This window comes from Plodia interpunctella, chromosome 24 (assembly GCF_027563975.2).
Source record: "Plodia interpunctella isolate USDA-ARS_2022_Savannah chromosome 24, ilPloInte3.2, whole genome shotgun sequence".
NCBI lineage: Eukaryota > Metazoa > Arthropoda > Insecta > Lepidoptera > Pyralidae > Plodia > Plodia interpunctella.
Window position 1 is genome coordinate 5,476,349 of NC_071317.1, and position 17,092 is coordinate 5,493,440.

A 17,092-nucleotide genomic window follows, 5' to 3' on the forward strand; every position below is an offset into this window, starting at 1 on the left:
GCGGTCGGATGACGACTGAGGTCCATTTGTCCATGGAATACACCCGCAAGGGACGCATACACACATACACACAAGCTAACAGTATAAGTAATTATGTACTTGTGAGAAAGTTTTCGCGAATTAGACCTTAGGTATCTCTAGTTTTGGCCAAGAATCAAGTTTGGTTACAAACCACATGAACATAATAAAAATCATAACTTCCATGCAATAGCAAAAGTTTCAATTGCCATTTTAAATTACAACAAAAGTTTACTATGCTTTATTTAACCCACTAAATAGTGATGTGGCTCGTTAGTTCCACGTAAGTGACACTCTTGACAATGATGTATGGAACAAAGACGACAATAAAGTACTTATTCAATGAAATGTCATATGTATAGCTTGGCACTCAACGCTCCACAATTGGGTAAATGTTTCTCTCTGCCCGCGTGTTCCATTCGGAGATGCGACGCCGCCGTAAAGCGTAAAAATAAACGTAAAAGATTTGGATGTGATTTTATAACCAGCTTCACATGAACCATCCTTTTAGAAATGCTAAGGCTGCTAAAGTTATGTGTCCCTTAGTCGCCTGGTACGACATCCACGGATACATATACAACATCCATAAGGATAGTTCCCATTCTTGAATCCGTCCAAGTCCGTTACTGGTAAAAATATATATTAGGAATGTAGTTACTTATTGCAGCTAATACTAGAACATTTTCAGGCAATGTTTGGTTAAAACTAATAAGTATCAATATTTTCTATGCGTGTTTGTGGCAAAAAGAGAAAGATCTGGCCAAATCATACTAAAATCCGCTTTTTATAGAAGTAACTCCTTCAAAGTATAAACTTGATAATGAACGAAAAAAACTACATCATGTACACTTTTAATTAATAATACTTTAATTCTAGTTTGTTCCATCGATCGCGAAGAATCGTCCCGCAATGCATAAAAAATTTTTATTCGGTAGCCTGTTACCGGTTATTAGGCGATAGGACCAATAAAAAGTGACAAAAAAAAAAATCAAAAATCCATTGTATAGTTGTATCCATCATTAAATAATTCCCAAACCACATTTAAATGTATTTATCCCGTGTACAATCTGTCCAATTTCCAAGATCTGCGAATATAAAAAATAAATAAATCATAAAACGCCGTACCTACCTATCTCGCACGACATAAACAGCCGATAAATTGGGAGACATAAAACAGAACGAATTATCAAATTGTATGTTTTGCCGCCAAAATTTACGACCAGCCTGTTTATATTAAGCCAATTATTGCGTTTTGCTAAATTTTAATTACATTTTCGCTATTGGGGTGTTTTGCTTTGAATATTTTTAAATATCTAGATTGAGAAAAAGTAAAAATTACCACGGGGCTTTGCTTTTGTAAAAAAATCTAGACATATTACTAATCCAAGTATATCTATACTTTGTAACGATATTAGAATCAACTTATTAATTTGAGTGAACGAATAAAACATCGAAATTTTCGATTTGACCAAACCTTCAAATAATTCAAATTTAAAATTCTTTATTAAATTTAGGATAATACATCATTTATTGACGTCAAAAAATTACTTAAACTAAGTCTAAATATTAAATTACTAACTCCGTGTGACTTCGCTATAGTAGAAATTTCGTCGTAATACAAAAAAGTATCGTGTATACTACTAGGTTATATATACCTAGTCGAGTACCAGTAAATTTTAATAGAATTCGACTATTAACTAGGGTTTTGTGTGAATAAGAAAATTTTGACATTTGAAATATATGTAACTAAACATTTTTTGACAATAAATATATATTAAAATTATATTTACAGTTTGTTTTTTATGTTACTAATTTTAGTTTAATTAAACTAAAAACAGTAATTTATAAAAAGTTTTAGTAATAGGGAGTATTACTGCACATTTATCCCGCCAGAGTACAGCATTATATGTTAGGTGTACACAAAAGCTTTGCCGCCTTTTATTGCTATGTCGATTAAAACGTATATTTTAGAGTACTTTATAATCCTTTCATTATGTGAGCATTCGTTTGTGACAATATACAATGTAGCATATTCTGGTGCCGAAATATTTGGAAAAATCGTTTTCCATAAGATAAAAATACTTCGAAAACTTTGGGATAGTACGCCTCACGACGTAAAATTTTCGAGCCAGTAAACGATCGAAAAGAAGCTCGGAACGCTTCACACGTGAAGACTTATTAAAATATGGCCTTCATACAGGTAAGATCTTCAGTCAAAATCAAGTTTATATCAGTTTATGACCACAGTTGACCAAATAATGCAGAACATAACTTAAAATAGTGTTAATATTTTCAGGATAATCCATATATCCTTTCTTTTTCTTTTAAACTCGCACCACGACTGCATAGAAGGTATTTTTGGTCATAAATCTGCAACAATATTGAAAATTGGCGCTTTTTGCCTCCATTGGCAATGTTTGTGTATCTTAGTTAGTTATACCAGTAGCGCCATCTGCGCTGAACTTTGCCTAATATGCCCTATTCCTATCATGGAATTAGTAGGTACTCCGATGCAGTACTTATTAAATCCATGATTCCTATACATATCATCTATCGTCTATGAATCGAGAAAAATCCGCGCCTTGAAGATCCCGCCATTGAGAGATAGAACTGTCATTTCGAACAGTTTTAATTTTAAAAAGTTACGGCATGGCAGAAGAGATGAAAAGTTTGATACAATCGTAGGGCCGGGAGACAGGTTCGAAATTGATTTTCTTGCTGCTCCAGAACTACTTGACATTCAGAAATATGCCATAGATTAAAATAAGTACAGAAATAGCATAAAAGATTGGAGAAAGCTTTTCGTCGTCGCTGCCATTGTATTCATTTTACAAGAAAATTACCTTTTGAAATTCCATGAGCGTTTCAGATTTCAATCACCGCGACAGGCGTAATATCCTTATCGTTCTGTTGAAAGGAGTAACTATTTTCATTTATATACATTATTATGAGGTAAAATGCCAGCAATCAATATTATAAAGCATCATATTCATCTACGTAATGTTTAATTTGTTATACGAATGAAATCTGGAAACTGTGCCAATGCCAAAGACTTATGAAAAGGGTTGACAATTTGTTCGTTCGATTTGCTAAAAATGTCGAAATATGGTTTTATAGGTATTTTCAAACGTAAAATCAGTAAAAAATAACGAATTAGGTATATTACATAAATTATGTTAAAATAGCTTGAATTTATTAGGATAGATAATTAATCCTCTTGTTATAATTCTGCAGAAATATCGATAGAAAAAAAATGTCTAATCTACCCGTCATTACTGGTACTTACGCATTCCGCAAATCCATAGATTAGATTTTACGTGATTGAGTTATACTTTTTAAGTTCCAAACAAACCTCACATTATCGTATTTATCGCAATTAATACATTTATACCGAAGTGTGTTATTCTTCATCACATTTTTTTGATAAAAATAACATATTTCCATTGATATAAAAACATTGAAGCATATTTCTAACCAGCGTTAAGATCTTAATTACGACCTTCATTACAGACAAAGGAACAAAACGCAACTGTGTCAAACTAACCCAAAAGTACATTCTTCAGCTAATATTGACAACTGTAATGGAATGCATTTCTAGAGCAACGGAGATGGATCCCTCTCGTTTTTATGTTGTGAATAACAATTAATAATAATCCATCAATTGTGTTTGTATTTATATTGTGTAGTCGGAGAGACTGGTGCGAAGTAATATTTCATATAAGATTCATTCCTTGATGTCATGTTTAAAAAAAAAAAACTATACATGATTCAATTTCTGTTGTTGATCAAGGGCCTCAACATATATTTCAATTTATTGTTATTAGCGTAAATCTGATCACATATTTCAGTAGATTTTAGTTGTGTAAGAAAAATTTATAAAATATGATATGAAAATAATAAGCAGATTTGGTGTGTGTAAACAAAAAATATTGTTGATCTGAAATTACTTTTATAGATCAAAAAATACACATATCATCTAATAAGATATCACCATCTACTTCTCTAAGAGTTATTTGAAGACAATAATTTATTCTTTCAAATAAATCCCGGGCCGTATTCTGAGCACGTCAATCTTACTTTGATACTTTTATATGTCATTTTCTGTCGCGCGCTCCCAGACTAATAATTTACGGATCGATCATCGGATAGCTATTATCTTTCATAAGGGACGATTTCCTTTTATATAACTAGGCAGTGTGTAAATTGTTATATCCGCTAAATACAAACTTACTTCCATTTATAATATTGTGTTTGTATTCATATTGTATAGTCGGAGAGACTGGTGCGAAGTAATATTTTATATAAGATTCATTACTTGATGTCATGTTTAAAAAAAAACTATACATGATTCAATTTCTGTTGTTGATCAAGGGCCTCAACATATATTAGACAACACAATAAATAAGTAGTTATGGATAAAAGTCTACTGCATCGCTCTAATAAAAATTAACAAAAGCGTTTATTTGATTTCATCTATCCCAATATTTGTCTGTCTTGAAAACGTAGTAGACGTGCGTTATGAAGGAAAAATGTCTAACCCAAGCGCTGCACGTTTCGTCTAGATTTAGACAACAATAAGCGATTAATATAGACGAATTAAGCCTTGATTACTATCTGTTAGTTATAGGTTAATGAGACCCGTATTCGGTTGTAGCCTTGAAGTTTACAATTTATGATGTTGCTTACATGGATTTTAGAAAAAAAGGAATTAATAAATTTGTAAGTCGATTTTGTTTTTTAACCTCTAACAACAGAAGGTAAGTTATAAGATTGATTAATCGAGATTGTTATTATTTATCTTTGAAAAATGTATGTTTAGCTGTTTGGAAACTATCAGCACTTTTCTAGCAGATGAGAGGATGTCATCAACTTGATCTTTGCATTTAATTTTTATATCCTGTCTACTTTTCTATCATTATCATTAATCAGCGCTAATGCCTTCCAGTCATAGCACAAAGCTCAGCTGGGATTCCTTTTCGTATACGGCATATATCTCATTAGTTTGTAAGCAAGTGTGTCATAAGTGACGTATGGTCCCTAAATAGAGACTCTCCATATCCTCCCAGGGTCTCATTAACCCTTACGCTAATTAGGCTGCAGCTAAGGGCGCGAGGATCGGGGGCGCTGAAATCGTACATATATTGATTTAGCATCATTGTACCTATGTAACCTAAATATGTCAAATATACAGACAAAACATTGAAAATAAATCCTACAAAATATATGTATAAATGCTCTGCGAACATAACATTTTTGGGAACCCCTGGTTCAAATTGGGGGGAATGACAGCGCGGCCGCAGCGGTCGAAACGCTCTGAGAACCATCGATCATCATAAAAGCCTAGGCTGTTACAACTCTTATTCAGTCGATGTAACTTCCCGTGGTGCTTGGGTGCGTTGATTTAGTCAAATGTCATTTTGGACGTACAATCAACAGCACATCAAGTTACTCTGCATTAACCTCTAACTGGGTGGTTTTCAGAGCATTTCGACCACTGTGCAACTGTTATTACAATTTTTCAAATTCAACAAAGACAAGAGATTAGTTTTACTTTCTGACTTTAAAATAATTAATCTGGAAGTGTGGTAATGTCAATTTTATGAATGATTGATTTAGAAATTTTAGAAATGATTTAATCCTCGAGAAAATTGATGGCTCGTAATGACAACGCGGTCGCAGCGGTCGAATCGAAACGCTCTGAATTGTCTATGTCTGAGAACCAAAGAACTGCGTACACGAGTGCATGTCAAGGTCTCTCCTTAAATTAACAATTTTCGTGGTGTTTGGAAGATAAGTTTTAGGATAAATTGATTTTAGTATTTACACAACGGTAATTTATTTTATCTATTCGGAAAACTTACAGGTAATTTTTGCAAATTTAAAAACACTTAGACAAATAACTATAAAGCCATTTACAAGTTTTCACGGTAGGATTTCGTAAGTAACAATACATAAATAATACTTACTTATGAAGATAGTTTTTAGTCTAAGAAACGCTAACTTTACACAAAGGTACCGATTGTAAATTAATTACTCAATATTATTTTAATATTGAAAATTAAAAAAAATCTAATAGTCATTACGACTATCACATAAATATAATAAATAAAATTCTATGGTTCTTCATCTTCATCGATTGTCGATAGCAAATCTATAAACACTTTACCACCTTTGGATACTAGGGTTCGTTGTGTCGTCAAATTTGACCTCGGTCAAACGTTTAGACAAAATGGCGTACTTAGGTACCTACCTACCTAATTACGCCATTTTGTATAAACGTCAACGGCTATTATAACATAAAGTGCGCAGAAAAACGTAAAGTATCTACTTTACGTTTTTCTGCGCACTTTATGTTATAATAATTTTCTTGATCGAACCGAGCCACTTTAATGGTTTCATCAGAAACTACAATATGTGATTCTAATAATTCGCATAATTTATTTTTATTTAAAGAAAACATTGCTCGGAAGAATGGGATTCTTCCCTCCATAAAATTTTAAACACGCATATTTGCATCTCATGCCGCCTACACTAACGCCGAACTCAGACAGATGCCCACTAGAATGAATGCACATTCATTACCTAGTTTTTTCGAGTGCTTTAATTTACCGCAATGAAAACCGAGCAATGTATGTCGAATCCATCAATGTTTGGCCAACTGTTCAGCGATAGTGTATTGCCATACCGGCATGTCTATAATTTGCAAGGGGCAGAAATATGTTATCGATAAATACCTCCCATAGACATGGCTGAGATTCCGTAAGATTATCTATGCTACAAGATCGTGCAGCGACGTAGTTCACGAGTTATAAACTATGTGTATGTACTAATAAGCTAAATTGGAATTTTGTACTTTTAGAACAGCATTATAAGAAGCATTTGAAGTCATTCAAGTTTATAGTTTTCGATGTGACGTCAAAGTGATATCGAATAAGAATATAATGAAAGACAAATGTAATGGTTCATTATGATACAAATGTGCGAATGTTGATCATTACACACGAGGCAAAGCCGAGCGCCATAATAGAGCCGAGTATGTAACGATCAATCATGCATACACATTACATACGTGTTATGGGACGCTTTTCAATGTTTTCAACCAGTTTTCAGTTGCATTTATATTACGGCGAGTGTGATAAAAAAGTTAAATAGTGTCATTTTGAATCTTGGCGACTAATGTCAAAAGCGAATAAGTAGGTACAAAGTACAAGTAAGTATAATACAAAAATCTATAAATTTGTCAAATATAATGATCTTTCCTAGATTTTCTCTCATTTCACTACAAATAACAGTACAATGCTCATGTCATGTACATTCAAACAATTTTAACAATTTTACAATGAATGAATTCCACGAAGACAGAAAAATCACAAACGACTTTTTCATTGACCTCTTTTCGCACATAGGAAAACTTAGAACGCGTCATCACTACCGCGTCATAGACAAGAACATTCATGATTCGAACGCGGCTTTCCCGCCCTCGCATTTCAAACTGAAAATCTTGGGAAATTTTCGTCTTCAGCGGCCAGTAGTCGCGCGGCTTGCGCTGAGAGAAGACGTCTATACGTGATTTGCATTTGACGCTCGTAAAGTTTCTCGCGAAACATCGCTACGCAATAATCGATGCGTTGAAGTTTCTTGTGTTAGATTTGTGTATTTTTGTGGTGTTTGTGTGTGAAAAATTATCATCGAAGATTATTTCATGTAAGTGAGTTTTAATTAATTGATTAAATTTACATTAAATAAACATATTAAACATTTAAACTTACTACACCAAATAGAAATACTTACAATAATGGTACTAGGTAAATACTTAATTTATTTTATGTAAAAAAAAAATATTTTTTCATCGGATATCTACTTGTTTAATAATTAAATTATAGACTAATCTTAATTTTATTGAAACCTTTTAAGGGTTGATTTTTCATCTTTTGAGTTTATTGATTTAAACGAATTTAAGATTTGAACGAAAATCCGTGATTAAGATCATGCGAATTGTCGATTTTTGTGTTTTAATACGTTTCTAAGAACCAAATCGTTTTCATACTCGGGAACATATTTAAATTAGCGTTTGTATCACAGACATTTAATTTATCAATTACTAGCGACCCACTCCCATGTTACATGTATATAAATCTTCCTCTGGAATCACTCTATTTATTAAAAAACCCGCATCAAAATACGTTGCGTACTTAGTTAAGTTGTATGCATACATGTATAGGGACAGACAGCGGGAAGGAACTTTGTTTTATACTATGTATGTTTGTAACTCAATTGTCACTCCTATTTACAAGATACAGATTCGCTATTAAATAAATAATATTTTAAAAAGACGAACGATTTGGTTTTGATGGCAACACATTATAACTGAAAAGATGCCGCCGCGAATGAACATATTTACGTAGATTGTACATACGTGAGCTTTTTTTTACCACAATGGAAAACTGGCTATGTACTCGTACGAATAGTCGAAGTTCGACGAACTGTTTGCCTATAGTAGGTATATAGCCGTCTTCTAGGGAATATTACCTTGTGTTTGAAATGAGCCTGATCGATTTTTTAAATACAAAGATTATTTATTTGCAAAAACATGAGTTTACATTTTTATGCAATGTGGTGTTAAAAGAAAAGCTTAATCCTACATGTTCCCCCGTCCACGGGTATGCAAATTTAATTGGAGAGCATGCTATCATCCCACAAAACAAAATCGAATAAATAAAAGCAATAAAATTTCTATCTGAGTTTATCTTTAAAAAAAGTCGTTCAAATTGTAATAACGTTTATCAATCTGTACGGACCTGAGGTGATTTTAAAATAAATTTAAATTCTGATCTTTATATTGTTGTGTTCCAAAACCACAGTTTTAGATTTTATCTTTGGACACTTAAATAACTGTTAATTATATTATTCATATTCGGTTCTCTTCTATCTCTTCTCCAAAGGTTGGTTGAGAAGAAGACACTGCTTTTGTGCTAAGTCCATCCAAATTTGTGCACATTTTAGAGACCGGCCGATCGATATGCTTTGTAAAACACGTTTTTGAAATCAAATCTTGACTACGTACTGTTGAAATAGAAGTATTTTTGATGTCATATAATTTTATAGTTTACTAGCTTTTGCCCGGGCTTCGCCCGCGTGAATTTCTCACCGGAAAAGTTATTTTTCCGGGATGAAAGGTATTTTATGTCTTTCTACTTCAAACTAAATGGTAGCAAAATTGCATGAAAATTGGTTAAGTATATAGAGCGTGAAGAGGTAACAAGCAAACAAATAAGCATACAAACAAACTTACTTTAGCATCTATAATATTAGTTAGGAAGTTAGGATTAGGATTTATTATGACATACATTTTATATAGGTTAAATGTAAATTCAAATTCAAATCATTTATTCAGAAATTAGACTTTCACAGGCTGTTTTTCTCGTCAATTTTTATATTTATAGTTATTTCTCACAAGCTACAAACTACTGGCATTTCGGAACGACCACTGCTGAGAAGAAATGCCGAAAGAAGCTCATTTGAACAGTGTTGGTCCCTATCATGCCAGATCCGCTTACCATTATTGTTTTTTACAATGTTTTTTTTTCTAATAATATATAAAAGTACATAATGTACATAGTCAAAAGGTATATCAAAACAGGTTATGATAGTGATCCGAGTGCTGATTATAATATATATATATATATATCGATGTGAAACACCATTAACTTACATGAAAATATATGAGAAACGAGATGACCAGTTCCCTCTGGCAACACCCGTTCACGAGTTGACGCATGGGACAGCCATCGCGTAGCTCAACCATAATAGAGGGAACCTCACGACCCGGCCCACGACGCCACCACCAGATTGACCATTTGAGTGAGCATGACACACTCGATTCCCATGACTTCATAATTACAATTCTTATTCGTCGAAATAGAAGTATAATTCAGACACTTGAATATCACAAATCACGTAAATGTTTTACAAATAAAATTTAAATGTCACAATATATGAATTATTATAACAAAAATAACAAATTATGAATAAAATAATAAAAAAACAGTAAAATAAAAATTAGGAGATCATGTGTGCAAAGCTGTAAATGGTTGAATAAAAAGTTGATCAATTTAGATGTATTGCACAATGTATTTAATGAGTACTTCGCACAACGGAGTACCTACTAATTCCATGGTATTGTTTCAGTCTAAATTTTATCTTTGTTTAAGTTTGAGATCAGACATAATATTTCATAAAATAAATGACACATTCTAAAACAAAAGCCACCATTTTGGATGCAGTTTATCTTCTATTCTTTTGTTTCGTGGAAACGAATGGGCTTGAATATCTCTCTAGAGTTTTTACCTGGTTATTTGACTGTTACAAATTTTAATATATTCAAGAAATTACTCAAAGATAATACAAAATTAAAACGGACTAACTAATGATATGCTATGGCCTTACACTAAATTAAGTTAAATATAAAATCTTTCTATATACGAATATTATTTTATGATAGATAGTAAATCCTAATGTTAAAAAAACAAAAGTTTAGTAGTTTTTTGAAGTGAAAACTTCTTTAGCGGCGTTGTGCACTTTTTGTGATGGGTAAAAAATGTTAAACTCGCGTCAGGACACGTGACCCTGATCGAATATTCGTAAGACGTCAAAAGCATTTTTGACTTTAATATTAACGTTGTGCATACAACGTTAATATTAAAGTTTTGACTTCTGCCGGCACTCCCGGAGTGCAACCAGTTTTTACTTGTTTTTTTTGCACAGGCACAGGAATAGAAAAAGCGTTCAGAAGTAAAAAAGGACTAAATGCAAATGAAGTCGGGAACAGCCACTATGTGCAATAAAGATACCTTTATATCTCCGCCTTGTATAATAATGTTTAGCACGATTCTCAGGTAGCAGTAATATTTTTACCGAAACTGAATCGCATTGTGAGGTTTATTCTCTATGTGACCACACGGATCTGACCATATGTGGTCAAATTGATTTTTTAAAATATTTTTTATGTAACCTATAACTGTCGTGTCCCGCTGCTAGACAAAGGTCTCCCCTCATAAAATGCATTTTTTGTTCCTTATCTGTTTCCATTGCTTCGGGTCGACGACAAGTGTGTTTATCTAATAACTATCGAAACGAAACGCAACTTTCACTGATATTGCACAATATATTGTGGTCTCAAAGTAAAAAAAAAATCGAATTGTTTTTGTGTGTTCCCGTTTGCAGTTTCGGCTGAAAATCAATGAAGCGCGTCAACGTAAAAATAGACCTTTAAATTTTGAAGACTCAGCTGTAAGTTTACAACTGGTTGCCTGCCTGATATTAACCCTCGTTGGAAATGATATTGTTGCCTATGAGCTGCTAAGATTATGTATTTCAGTAAACAACCACGGGAGGATATGGAGCAGTCCTATTCTAGGGCGGAACCACACGCCCCATAGGGAATAACCAACTAAATCGCGTCGACATCGTGACTACCTGCCCGGTAGATTTTTACCACTGAACTTTACAAACAACAGTTGACATAATTATACAGTTTTTTTTAGTTAAATAAATCGACCTGAATCACATCTTTATAATTATTATTCATGATAATATAATATAGGTATCTTATTGTGTTATTTTTAGGCGACTTAAATAATTACTCATTGTTCCTTGAATGGGTAAGGTTTTAGACATAGGAATTAAGGGTCCCCTTAATTCCTATGTCTAAAACCTTACCCATTCATGACGGTATGTCCATACCGTCATGTTCTCTCCCATTTAAGAGTGCACTTTGTTGCATTCACGTCCAGCCACCATTTTGACAACTTCCCTCCTCGGGAATGCTGTTTATTCCTATGAACTGTCAAGGTTTTTTCAGTTCCCTTACTCGTCTCGTACGACACACAGAAGGATATGGATATATCTCTATTTTTTATATAAAAAATATAAGATTTTATTTAAGTGCACTCACCTCAAAAAGAATATTTCATTTGCATCACCCCTAAAAGCTTTAGCCTAAGATCGTGTTTTACATGCTTTTTTTTTAAATAAATGACAACTCTAGATTATAATAACTCAAAGTGAACCCGAAATCTTGGTCCCATTTAAGCACACACCCGCCTATAAACCAAATCTCTGAGCTATAAAAAGAGTCCCCCCCATGTTTCTCCATTAAGATACACGGAAACGAATGTGTTATGTCGTGGTGACCACGTTAAGGGCCCAATCTAATAGGGTCAAACCTTACAAATTGTAACTTTAATTATTTAATTATTTGCACGATTAAGCAGAGTTTAAGCCAACATATAATCAATCCCCATGCAGGCAATCGACAGCCAATTGTAACGCCGGCTCCAAGCTGTCATCGAACAGTTTGCCAAACTGTGGCGATTCGGTATATATTGCTGGTTTTTCAATGCGGTAAATAAAAGCACTAATACAAACTAGGCAACGTTCACGCATTTGTCTCGGCATGTGTCCGAGTTTAGCGATAGTGTGGAGCTGACAGAATGAATTAATGTATTAACACGTTATATTTATACCTTAACTAATTGGCAACTAAATAACTATTTAATTGGCAATGACACAATAAGGTATGCAAAACTATTTATTTCCTAATTTCCTTTTTATAATTATTATATATCCCTATATTATTTATTTACTCCGCACGGATTACACCATCCTATATACTCGATTTGGTCCCATACATTCGGAGTAAATTGACTGTGACAGACGGACGGACAGACAGATGCAGGATGTGATGATGCAACCGCAGTAAAAGAAACAAAAGTATAGGTAACACATAGGTATATGACGAATAGCTACTTATTTGTTATCAAATATAATAAAACCAGGCCATTAAGTAATTGACCACACGATAACAAAATTTTTGTCTGATATCGAATGGAAGGTTTCTATGATAAATAGAAGCTCTCTATATCAAAGTAACTTAACCTAATTTATCATGAATTTAATTAAAATGATAGGTATGTCAAACATATTTTATTTTCCATATAAATAGATTCTTAAGAGTTGTTGTTCATTTGCTTCATTTATCATACGTTGTCCTAATGATATTTAAGCATAACTGTATTTTCGAATATGTATGTTTACAAACTGATAGTATATAATTATGCGTAAACGCATAATTTTTAAGCATAATATTGTTGAAGGCATATCTTTCGAAACATTTTTGTGTTCACTTGTCTTAATTATATTTCCCTTCGTCAATATGTTGGCTAAGTAGTATAGGAAGGAAAAGTAACTAAGTTCAATAAAAAGTCCATCACGAACTGTCGTCTAAATCACACGTGCCATCTTTACATGGCGACCCTGCCAGGATGATATATGTCCAGATAGTCTGCAATAACCGCTAATCTCTCAGTAACTGGGTTACAGTTTGATCTTCAGTGATTTATACCAGCTTTTAGACTTCAATAATAGACAGAATTGATATTAATTGAGATGATTGCTAGATATGATAATAATATGGACAGGAAATTAATTTACGAAAATAGTATGAAATTAAAACAATGAATTATGTATTTTTACAAGGATTTATTGATGTTACTATGTATGAATATGTTTCGGGTGGAATTGTACACATGTTTAGTTTGGATGATAATGCATTATTATCATATGCATGATCGGATGGTTCATACAGGATCAGTTCCCAATGAAAAAACTCCTCAATGGAAAAACGATTTTTTTATCTTAAAAAATCTTGTGTAAATTGGTGTTTTTATAAAAAAAACTTGATTGCATACGTGGTTACAAGTTTTCAGATATTTTGCTTTAAATTTTATATAGGTAATATTTTAAATAGGTAACTTTTTCCTGACATTTTTGTACAGGGTCATAATAAACTTTGTTTCAGGTGCGTTTAAATCCGCACGTAAACTAAAAGCTCGCTAAAAGCTTCATAAAGTTTTAATAGAACTTTTGTTTTATCAAAACGTTATTACGAGCGTGAAACAGACGGAAAACGGTTTGCGCGATGTTTGATAACGCTTTAGGCGACATCTCTGTTCCTTCATAAAATTAAACATTAAAGACTCAGTGTCACAAACGTTTTTAATATCCAATTGAACTGAAACTGTGGTGGCCCAGTGGTTAAGACCGACTGTAATCGAAAGGTCAAATCCATACAATTTGAAAATTTGTAATGACAGACAAACGCTCAAGACAAAACGCTCTGAAACGTACAAAAATAAGACAAAGAGTTCTTTTCACGCCCTTTTTTAATATCTCCATGTTGTAGTCCCTAGGGGAAACTATTGCGGGGAGCTCATTCCTCTCCATAGAACGCGAAAGGCAGTTCCTTTTAAATAGGCTGGGTTTTCAACAACAGTCAAAAACTCCAACGGCAAAAGCATACATTTGAAGTTCAAATCGCGACGTCTTTATTTTTTATTCTATTCTAGCTCCATTCCAATATGTCACGGCAAGCTTCTGGTTGTCTTTGTATAAAGCCCATTGTGTAAAACTATTGAAAGCTCAGTATCGAAAGTTTGTGAATGTGTGAAATAAATCAAATCTATTCGAAACAATATGTATTGTTTCAGATACTTTTGTTTGTTCTTTACAAAAATCTGTTCGCGAAACATAGAGTGGGTTGCACCAGTCAAATTAACCTGGGTCTTGCAAGTTTTAAAATATAGCGTCGTTGAGTTAGTATCCCATAAAACAAGTCTCGAACTTACTTTGGGGCCAACTCTATCTGTGTGATTTATTCATTTATTTTATATATTTATTAAATTGGAAGTAAACTTTAACTAGCGCAGATTAAAGTAAGCCTTTTTGTCTTATTGACAGCGGCTTGCATTTTAATGTCAACGTCAAAGTTGACCGGTACAACCCATCCTTAGTTGTTGTGGTTTTACGAAAATATAATCTTGTGCATTAAGCTACGAATACACTAGGCAGCATTTGACGCGCAACATATCACGCATACACTACAGTAAATTCTAAATTTAGGCTTTATTTACATACACATTTATCAAGATATACGGAAATAAAGTTCTAAAAAAAACTTTAAAAAATAAAACAACTGAAAAAATATAGCTTTTGTAGTCGTTGTGACCAAAATAGATATCATAATTTGGGATAGCCATTTCGGTCAGAGGTTCATGAATAATTTGATCTTAATCGTAAAAATCACAGCGATGGCTCGTAAAATACAGGGTTACAAAGTCCAAGGTCTTTTTCTCTATCCAATTCCCCCCAAAAATCAACGTTTGATAAAAATATCCTATCTATTCATTGGTCTCGAAAATTATAATTTGGTGAGGTTGAGCTGAAGATAAATACCAATAATGGCCTAAGTAGTAGATCTGTTTCGCGAATACTCAAAGGGTTTAAATTCATAATTATCTGATCTTCTTATTTAGTTCATCAGATTCAGATCATTTATTGCAAGTCACAGGTTTAAAAGATGTCACATCAATATGTCTTTTTTATTTTAATGTTTTATTTTTTGTCTATTTATTTAATACTGTCAAGTTTACTGCACCCTCTTAGTTCACTTGTTTCCCTTTCCATCCAAAGGTTGGCTGGAAGAAATTGCATTAGCGATAAGTCCGCCTTTGCACTCATTATGTTTGAATATCTTGTAACTTATAACTCCTTTGTGAATGGTGCAATAAAGAGTTTATCTATCTATCAATATAAAGTACAGGTGACGCCCTGTAAGGAAGGGCGCAGTAAACATTGGATCTGCAGCTACTAGATGCTAAAAAGGTATGAAGTACAGGTGATACCCTGCATGGGTACAGTAAACATTGGGGTTACTAAATGCCATTTATTTGAATATAATTTAACAGGGTTATGCTAATAAATAATCAAGGAAATCGAAGGTTTCACTGATTAATTTTATCATAAAAAATCTCTGAGTTACATAATAACATTTGAGCTATATAATAACATTTGTCTAAAATATTAACTTTTTTTTTCTTTTTTGTTTATTTTATCATTTCTTACTAACATATTTTTAAGTATCAAATGTTCATTTACTAACAAATGGATTCTGTTATCCGAAATAAATAAATTTTGAATTTTGAATTAAAAGGAAAGCTTTAAGATGCTTATTAAATATAAAAAAAAATATATATTTGATACTATTTGGAAAATATGATTAAATATTTTATAATAGCCATATGGTGAGGACTAGACGCGACTAATTATATATTGGTAAGTGGAATTTATAATTTGTTTAAATAGCGATCTTTTTTTCTATTGCGATTATTCCTGAAAGAATATAACTCTTCGTGATTTCGTACTAATTTGCATTGATTTATGTTTCAAATATGTGGCGTGTGGTTCGGTTAGAATCTTTCCATGGACGTCGTATGAGGCGACTAAGGGGTACACAGTCTAGGCAGCTAACTAGTAACAATATCATTCCCAAGGAGAGTTGACGTCAGGCAAGCAACCTTATTTTTACGCAGCCACCTACGTAAACGGAAGTCACCGTAAACGTAACCTAATGTTAGATTTGGTTGCGTTCGGTCATTGGGCAAGTGACTGAAGGAAAAATGTAAAGAGCTCAATCTAAATTTAAATATATCGACAGTCCTCCATTTTATAAAGCCGGCGAAAAGATTGATCATTGCAAACTCTTTACTTATCTATGCGCAATATAAAATGGCGTCTCCATTCCTCACAAGTGAGGTTATGATAGCACATATGTATTTATGGAAATCAGTGACTGTTCGCGTCGTAAAGACATATTGAATTTGATTCATAGTGAAATATTGGATTATTTGAGCCACATTTCGACACTTTCAAATTAAAAAAATATGTTTCACTAATCTTCTTTTTTTTTTTTTTAATTTTACTTTCCAACTGACCATAGATATCAGTCACACACAGCTTATCAGTTCCCCATTAACTTTCTTCATATAAAAACTTTTAATTTATCTGTCTTGATTCATCAAAATAAAAAACGCATTTATTTTGTTGTTATTTGTCAGATATTTATGTTATATTTTCAGTAATTTTTTGGATAACATTTTCCAACTGTTTGTTATCACCATGGTGAATAAAACATCATATATTCTCACAAATTTCGGGATAAAAGGTATCCTATGTGTTA

General features: G+C 32.8%; 1 protein-coding gene across 2 annotated transcripts in view; it reads left to right on the top strand.

Annotated features, from left to right (window-relative positions):
* Positions 1-7,545: 7,545 nt before the first annotated feature.
* LOC128680512 (thyrotropin-releasing hormone receptor-like) overlaps positions 7,546-17,092 on the top strand; it is a 71,055-nt gene continuing 61,508 nt past the window's right edge. The window contains exon 1 of one of the 2 annotated variants that reach the window (XM_053763716.2): positions 7,546-7,722. The gene's annotated coding sequence lies outside the window, so the exon portion shown is untranslated. The remainder of the gene's footprint in view (positions 7,723-17,092) is intronic. The other variant, XM_053763717.2, reaches the window with a different exon arrangement.